Source organism: Dermacentor variabilis, chromosome 4 (assembly GCF_050947875.1).
Source record: "Dermacentor variabilis isolate Ectoservices chromosome 4, ASM5094787v1, whole genome shotgun sequence".
NCBI lineage: Eukaryota > Metazoa > Arthropoda > Arachnida > Ixodida > Ixodidae > Dermacentor > Dermacentor variabilis.
In genome coordinates, this window is record NC_134571.1 from 104,258,674 (window position 1) to 104,267,529 (window position 8,856).

Genomic DNA, 8,856 nt, shown 5'->3' on the forward strand with positions numbered 1-8,856 from the left:
CCGTAGAAAGAGATACCACGCCTGATCTCGCCTTCATTAAAGGACGACTGTCAGCGCAATGGGTTAACACGCACGATACTTTAACGAGTGACCACACTGTCATAAAGATGTTTCTACAAATCAAAGGATTCCCAAAACGCCAGCGCAAGCATCGCCTGACGGATTGGAATGAGTTCCGAAAGACACATGTAGGAGACTTCCAAAACATGCACTTGATAGATTGGGTAGAGATGGTCAGGCAACGAATCCAATCACACACGAAGGAAATAATAGAGAAGTGGGAGCAACCAAGCACGGACAGGCATCTTCTTCATCTCTGGGAGGCACGACATGCCCTCATTAAGAGATGGAAAAGAAATAAGCTCAATCGAAAACTACGCTCACGCATCAACACGCTCAACGAGCAGATCGTCCACTACACTGAACATCTCACTCGTGAGCAGTGGTACGATACGTGCAACAAGCTCAATGACACATTGAATATGAGCTCCACGTGGAATCTCATCCGATCACTCATTGACCCAACCCAGACAAAGACGGAAACGTCCCATAAGCTCCGAAAGCTGCTCGAAACATTTGAGCATACCGATGACCTATTCAACGAGCTTATAACAACACACATTGCGGATCCAGTGCAACCACAGTATGCCGACTACAAAAGCGCAGAGCCAGAAAATGAGGGTCTCACCGGCCCAATCACATTAGCGGAACTACAGCGTGCCTTAGCAGAAGCAAAGCCGAATAAAGCGCCAGGACCAGACCAAATTACGACAACACAGCTCCGCAACCTTACAGAAGCCGATCATGCATTCTTACTTCAGCAAATTAACAATGTGTGGGACACGGGCAGCTTGCCTGAAGAGTGGAAGACAGCCAGCATCATTTTCATTCCGAAGCCTGGCAAGCCCCAAGCCATAGCGAATCTGCGTCCAATATCGCTAACATCATGCGTCGGCAAGCTAATGGAGCGCATCGTGCTTAACAGACTTCTAATTCACCTTGAGCAATCACAACACCTACCCCATAATTTGATTGGATACAGACATCACTTATCTACTCAAGACGTTCTGCTGCAGCTACACGAAGAAATCACGAAGGAAACAAGCAGCGCTCAACTTAAGGCTATTCTTGCCATAGACCTCAAGAAAGCTTTTGACTATGTTAACCACGATGCTATGCTGCAAGAGCTCGAAGCTACTGGCTGCGGAACCAAGCTTTATAACTATATTAGGGACTTCTTACGGAGTCGCACGTACACGCTACGAGTGGGCGACATCACCTCACAACAGTATCCCCATCCGCAGAGAGGTATCCCGCAGGGTTCCGTGATCTCGCCCACTCTCTTTAATCTTGCCATGTGCGTAGTCCATAGAGCGCTACGAGACATCCCCGACATCAAGTATGCGATCTACGCAGATGATATCACCATCTGGATCAACACGGGTTCGCCAGGGCATATCCAAGAAACTCTCCAACAGGCTATGAACAGAGTGCATGAGGCTGCTCAAACTATTGGCCTTAGATGTGCGCCGGAAAAATCTGAGTTGCTACTGGTCCATCACAAAAGATGGAGACCGCCCACCATACAAATTGTAAACGAAAGCGTGCCGATTTCCCAACCAAAATGTATTAAGGTACTCGGTCTCCATATCCAGAAAGATGGAGGTCCCGCTGCGACGGTGCATCACCTGCTCAGACAAGGAGAACAGGTGCTGCACATGATGCGTAGGGTCTCCAACCGAGCAAATGGAGTGAAAGAGGCGGATATGCTTCAACTAAGAAACGCACTAATTATGTCGCGCCTGCGCTATCACCTGCCCTATACCAATCTCCGCAAGCAAGATATCAATCGCCTTGATGCGCTCATCAGGAAGGCGACAAAGCTGGCCATCGGCATCCCATTTAGTGCCAGCACTAAGCTCCTACTTGACATCGGTTGCCATAACACGGTGGAGGAACTAGTCAGCATTCATCGTCGTTCCCAAGAACTGCGTTTGCAGCGCACGTGTCAAGGTACGCACATCCTCCACAGCATCGGCCATCATCCTGAAGCTGCGCCCCTTCTGAACACGCGCCCACTACCCCCGAAACAACGCGAACTTCTAACTATAGCTCCACTGCCGCGCCACATGAATCCAGAACGAGGCAAGGAGAGGCGACGACAGCGAGTTGCCTACTTCAAGAGGTACACGGCAAGACACCCTGACGGCATATACTTGTACGCTGATGCTAGCGTTGGTGCACGGGGCTCTGCTATAGCAGTCGTGAATAACAACCTCCAAACTCTACATACTGAGTTACTCCCAGAGACAGATCCGACCTTAGCGGAACTGACAGCCATCGCAACTGCGATCAAACACATGCCCCTTAGTAACTCAGCCTACCCAAGAATCATATTTACCGACTCCATGGCGGCTTGCAGGAAATTGTTGCACAACGATCTCCCTGCCCACACTTCGACATTTATTCAAGAGCACCTTCAGGGTCCTCTGGAAATCATCTGGATACCTGGTCATGACGGAATGCCGGGAAATGAAAGAGCTAATCAGCTCGCCTGCGAGACTTTGAACCAGGCACCCTGCATTCCGCGACCAGCCCAGACGAAAAGGTGGGCTCCCCTGCTTCTGCGGCCATATCAAGAGGCAAGACGCAAGTTCCCCAAGCTCAGCAAAGTGCTCACCCGTGAACAAGGTGCACTGATTCGTCAGGCCCAGACTGAAACACTCCCTACACCAGCAAGAATGCACCTCCTCCGCGGCCTCTTACCTGAAGATCCCCCACCTTGCCGATACTGTGGCGAACACCCGAACACATCCCATATCCTCTGGTCCTGTGGACCACCCCCACCTCCCCTTCCTGCCCCCACAAATCTTTCCCCTAAACCCCATGCCGGGTGGCTGACAGAAGCAGCCAGCGCCGACGACCAACGGTACCTTGCGGCGTTTATCAGTGCTGCATTGAAGAATGCCGCAAGCGAGGCTATGGACTGAGGGCCTTCCCACGTTACCACCGAACATGAAAATAAAGTTTTTTCTCTCTCTCTCTCTCGTGCTTGTCAGGTCGGTGTGTTGCTGTCGATTTCACACTCAGTGATACAGAATGGCGTGTTTTATGTTTGTACGCACCAAATGTTGTGGATGAAAGGGTCGATTTCTTTAGAAGCGTTGAGCAGCGTCTCAGTTTCGATAAACAGCTGATTATCATGGGCGACTTCAACTGTGTCCTGAGTGCTTGCGATAAGACTAGTGATCGGGGGTTCAGGGACGCAAGTACTGAGGTACTGTCGCAAATCATAGACAAATGGAACCTTGAGGATGTGGCGGAGTGTATGCAAGGCGCGGGTTGTGTGAAGTACACACATTTCCAGTGTGCAAGTCATGCCCGTCTAGACCGCATTTATGTAACGCTGGACGTGATTCCAAAATGCAACAGTTATCAAGTAGTGCCGGTGTCTTTCTCAGACCACTGTTTAGTAGACTGCGGGATTGGGGCAAAAAAACGTGGCAGTCTTTTTAGCTGGGAACTGTGGAAGATAAATAACAAGCTGATTAAAGACGATGCTTTCAACCGTGCGGTAATTGAAGAAATCGGCAAAATAGAGCCGAATAAAGAACTGAAAACATGGGAACAGTGGGAGCTTTGTAAGGAACAACTTAAAATAAAAGCAATAGAGCGGTCTTGTTCTGTGGCGTAAGAGGAGAAACTAAATGAACGTAATCTAAGGTATATGCTTGCAAAACTGCTCGAGAAAGAATGCGAAGCGCCTGGTAAATGGATCGATGACATTAGGAAAACGAAACAAAAAGTTGAAGTGATAGAAGAGGAGCGTTATCGTGGTGCGCTGGTCCGGGCGAGAGCGGAACATGTAGCTGCTGGGGAGACGCCGTCTAAACGAGCGCTCGGAATTGAAAAAGTCCACGCTCGTCGAAATCCCATAGACAACATAGAATGGGGAAGCGTCTTATCGGATGATAACGAACATATTAAGCGTGCATTTTTTCAGTACTATCAGGCGTTGTTCGCTTTACATGTTGCCGACACGAACACGTTTAAGGATAAGTTCCTTGGGGCACTGCCGCGACTCAACGATGAGCAGAAGGATAGGTTAGAGCTGCCAATAACCGAATCAGAAGTAGAAACGGCGATAGACAATTTAAATCCTGGTAAATCGCCAGGACCGGACGGGTTAAGTGCGGCGTTTTACAAAGCCTTTAAGCGTGGAATCGCGCCAATATTGACGTTAGTGTTTAATGAAGCTTACGAAATTAACGAATTGCCTCCGTCTTATGCAAGATCACACACTGTCTTAATCTCCAAAACTGACGAAGCAGAGAAGTTACGACAAGTAACAGCGTACCGGCCAATCGCACTCACAAATGTGGATTACAAAATTTATATGAAATTTTTAGCGCGAAGATTACAGTCAGTAATCCAGGAAATCGTTGGACCGCATCAAACGTGCGGGATTAAGGGACGATCTATTATGACTAATATTCACACCGCAAGATGCGTGCTGGAGTGCTGCGATATTACAAATAGCCGCGTGGCCATCTTGCAACTAGACCTTGAAAAAGCTTTCGACTGTGTCGCACATGAAATTTTGCTTTGCATACTGGACCATGTCAACGTTGGTTCTGTTATTCGCGAGGGTGTCGCCCTGGCGTATCGGAACTGCACGACGAGATTGATCGTTAACCAGAGTCTGGGGGCACCCATTAGCGTGCAGCGGTCGGTACGCCAGGGTTGTCCACTCAGCCCTCTTTTGTTTTGCATCTACATAGAGGCGATGTGCTTAAACATCGTGAAAAAACAGACAATTCCTGGCTTTCGGTTGCAAGCAGCGGAAGTCAAGCTGTTGGCATATGCGGATGATGTGGCGGTTTTTTCAACAAGTAGGGATCGTGTAACTGAGGCTATTAAATGTGTAGAGAACTTCTGCCAAGTCACAGGCAGCAGAGTGAACTTAGCAAAATCACTAGGGCTCTGGCACGGAGAATGGCAATCGACGCCCGACCGTTTTGAAAACGTGTCCTGGGTTACGACCCCAACGAAGTACTTGGGAGTACCTCTAGGATGCTACCGTGATAGCGCGACATATTGGACAGCGCAGACGCATGATACACGTGGAAAGGCGAAAAGGTGGAAAGCAACGAACTTATCGATTTTTGCTAGAGCTACCGTGTGCAATCTGTTCTTTATTAGTAGGCTGTGGTATGTAATGCAGGTGTTGCATTGTGCAAGGCTAAATGTACAGAAGCTGCATCGAATTTTCGCCATTTTCGTGTGGGATGCGCAATGGGAAAGGTGCAGCCGAACAAATTTGTTCAGAGGAGTCAAGAATGGTGGATTGGGCCTGGGACACCTTTTTTTTGCGGCAGATTGTTAACAGGTTTATTTTCCTTCGCGACGTCAGCGATCCTTTTTTGCGCACCGCATGCCAAGTAAGGCTTGGGCGCGCGTTGCCAGACTTTGTTGTTTCAACCGAAACACTCACGGGAGGCATTTTTGGATATTTTAGAGAAGTTGTCGCAAGTGTACGATTCCTTGCAACGAGGTTTTCAAACGAATATTTATCTACTGTCAAAAAGAAAACATTGTACAAGGATTTGTGTGACGTTGTTCTGCCGGAGCCAATCTACAGAGCCTTGTTCAGTGGAGGCCCTGGTAGGGAGGTGTTAAAGAGAGTAAAAAAAATGCAAGTTGTGCCAGGGGTTAAAACCTTCTTTTTTTAAGGTACACACTGGAACGTTGCCAGTAAAAATGCTTTTACAGGAAAAGGGCTTATTTCTTCCATGGGGATCTCACTGCCTTATCTGCAAACAACCAGAAACAATAGATCACGTCTTTCTTCATTGTTGGGGAGGGGTATTTTTTTGGGACGTACTACAAAGAACGTTAAAGAAACAATTTCCTCTCGACCCTTATGGAATACGGTATCTACCCATTACTAACGAGGATGGTTTTCCGTTTGATTTAATAATGTTAATTGGCCTCCACAGTATTTGGCGCTCTCGAATGGCAGGATACTACTGCGATCCCGACGCACGACCTACGCGAATTTATTTCCGTGAAACTGTCCATCGGTTTGTTGAGATTTTGAAGGCCGGTGGCGATACTCCCGAGTGGCTGTCAAGGGTGGAGCCATTGATGGCTCTAAATGAATTTTAATGTGGCGAAGCCAGCCCCCTACCAGGCTGTTTATGTCAATACGACGTGTTCATTGTATCTTTTATGTTTTGTTTTGTGTATTGCTATTGCTGTTCTTTCTTTGTCAAAGTCAGGCAATAAAGAAAAAGAAAGTGCGTGGCATATACACACGTAAATATATGCGGCAATTTTCGCTCAGGAACAACTCCGACGACGCCGAATTTTCTTTGCCATCGGTCTCTGTACGAGGCATCGCTTATAGGTACTTCAAATTTCCTCAGCAGCTTTAGTGGAAGAGCATCCTCACAGCACCGCGCTAAGTGCCCTAGTGGCGTATTACATTGCTAGCATACCACTTCGCATGGGGAACAAAAATTACGATCGGATGACTTACAAAAAATAAAGAATAAATAAGAACGTAAACAACCAAAATGTTGGCATGTTATTTGTAGGTTAGGTATATGCATCGAGCTATACGTATAGGTTGGATCTGCATTTTTATTCTACACAAGTTGCCTCATTTTGCTTATATTTGCCAAATGCGTTGCATTAGCCGTCTGCGTCAACTTGTCTGCGATGTTAATTAGCGCCTTGTTCCAGTTTACGTTAGGGAGGCTTTTGCTGTGATCACATAATTAGAGCTTTTAATGTAGCGCTATAATAAATTCTTGTAACTCTTAAAAGAAAGCGCGTTGTCCTACTGACACAGATGCTCATAGCTGGGGGAATGCCAGAGTGACAGGTTTAAAGCATAAACACGGAAATGCAAGACACCGTAAAATACAATCAGATCGTTAATCACGGCATCACTGCGGGCTCTGCTCGGTAACTGTCTATGGCTGAATCAGTTTAAGAGTGTTCGTAGAAAGCATTATACAGATTCGTTGTCAAGCGAAAATCCAAGAACGAAAGAAACTCTTGATCATATTTACAAATTTGACTGACTGATCACTTTTCCATAAGCCTATTATAGCTGTCGGCGACAACAGGACCCGCAAGTCACAATCTCTATATGCACGATGCGCCATAAAGCGCATCCAAGGCAAGCAGCTCTCCGTATGTACTCTCTCTGAAGTTTTTACAGCAGCTGACACTGCTGGGGAAAGTCCCGTTGGTTCTCTCGAGCACACCGAAAAGCTTCTGTGAACTCGGGCACATGTAGCATCAGCAGATTGCACTGATTGTGCGCGCAATGGCTGCCGACACACAGGCCGAAACAAGTCGCCACGAAAAGGAGCTGCAAGTCACTGAACTGCTCCTGTTCCCGCGGAACCCAGGCTGAAGGGGACCCGCTTCGCCTATACGCGTCAACAAGGGCCCGGTATCCGACAGCCTGCTGCAAGTAGTAATATGCGTATTTTTCTCTGCCGGTCGAACTTTCCTGCATGCACGTGATCAGGGACTGCGACGCGTTATCCTGGTCCCAGTATGAAGTGAGAAAGAGGGCGCCCAGGGCGCCGACCACTCCACCTCCAAAGCCCCCGTAGTTGACTGTAGCGGGCAGATCCGGGTCAAGCGACATTTCCTACAGCATTTAGAAAATGTAATAATCTATTGTATTAATACTAATAAGCTGTTCTTTCTCTTGGGAGATGTAAACATCGACACGTTGGCCGACGACTCTTCTGCGCGCGACTTGATGAATCTCTTATCCTCTTATGGGTGCGAAAATGCTATTTCTATGCCAACCCGAATTACTTCACAAAGTTCTACTTCCATAGATATATGTGTTTCAAACCTGAATGCATCAGATTTCAAAGCAGGGGCATTATCATGTGACATCAGTGACCATCTGCCTATATTCTTTGCCACACAACACATCCTAACCACGAACTATAAACGCAGCAGGCTTGAACATAGGGTGGTGAACGACTCATCGTTAAGCTACTTTCATTCTTTAATTGAGCGGGCTGACAGGTCAAATGTGTACTCACAGCAGGATGCAAATTCTGCGTATGAGGTTTTTCTTCGGGTCTTTCTTAGCTGCTACAATGATGCATTTCCACTGAGAGAGTATAAGAAATGCAATGGGAAGATTAAAAAGCCCTGGAATGACACCGCCCTGCTAAAACGCATCAAGAAGAAAAATAATATGTTCCACAAATTCATAAAATGCAAAAACTGTGACTTGCTCAAAGAATTTAAAAAATATCGCAATCAATTAAACGCCGATATAAAGAAAGCCAAACTTGCATATTATGAAGCAATGTTTGCTAGGATAAGAACGGATCCGGCAAAGATCTGGAGACAGGTAAATTACCTTACTGGAAGGAACCAATCACCGGTTAAGGCTGACCAAATAGTAATCAATGACTCTATGGGAGGTAAGACGCTAGCAGATGAAATTAACGAGTACTTCATTAATGCAGCCGTACCCCAGCCGTCTATTCAACAAAGTGGGCTCTACTGGCCTTCTCGTCTAGTAAATTCATTTGTTTTGGATGCCGTTACCGAAAGAGAAATCAATGGTCTTATAATATGCTTAAAAATAATGTCGCAAGTGGGTACGATGAAATTAAAGTTGAACCTGTAAAGCGAGTATCATTAATTATCAGCCCTGTCCTAGCCTATCTCATTAGTCTCGCATTTTCTACTGGAGTCTTCCCAGATAAATTAAAGCTGGCCAAAGTAATTCCAATACACAAAGGAGGTAGAATTGACGATATTAGTAATTACCGGCCAATCTCAGTGCTACCGGTGTTTTCAAAG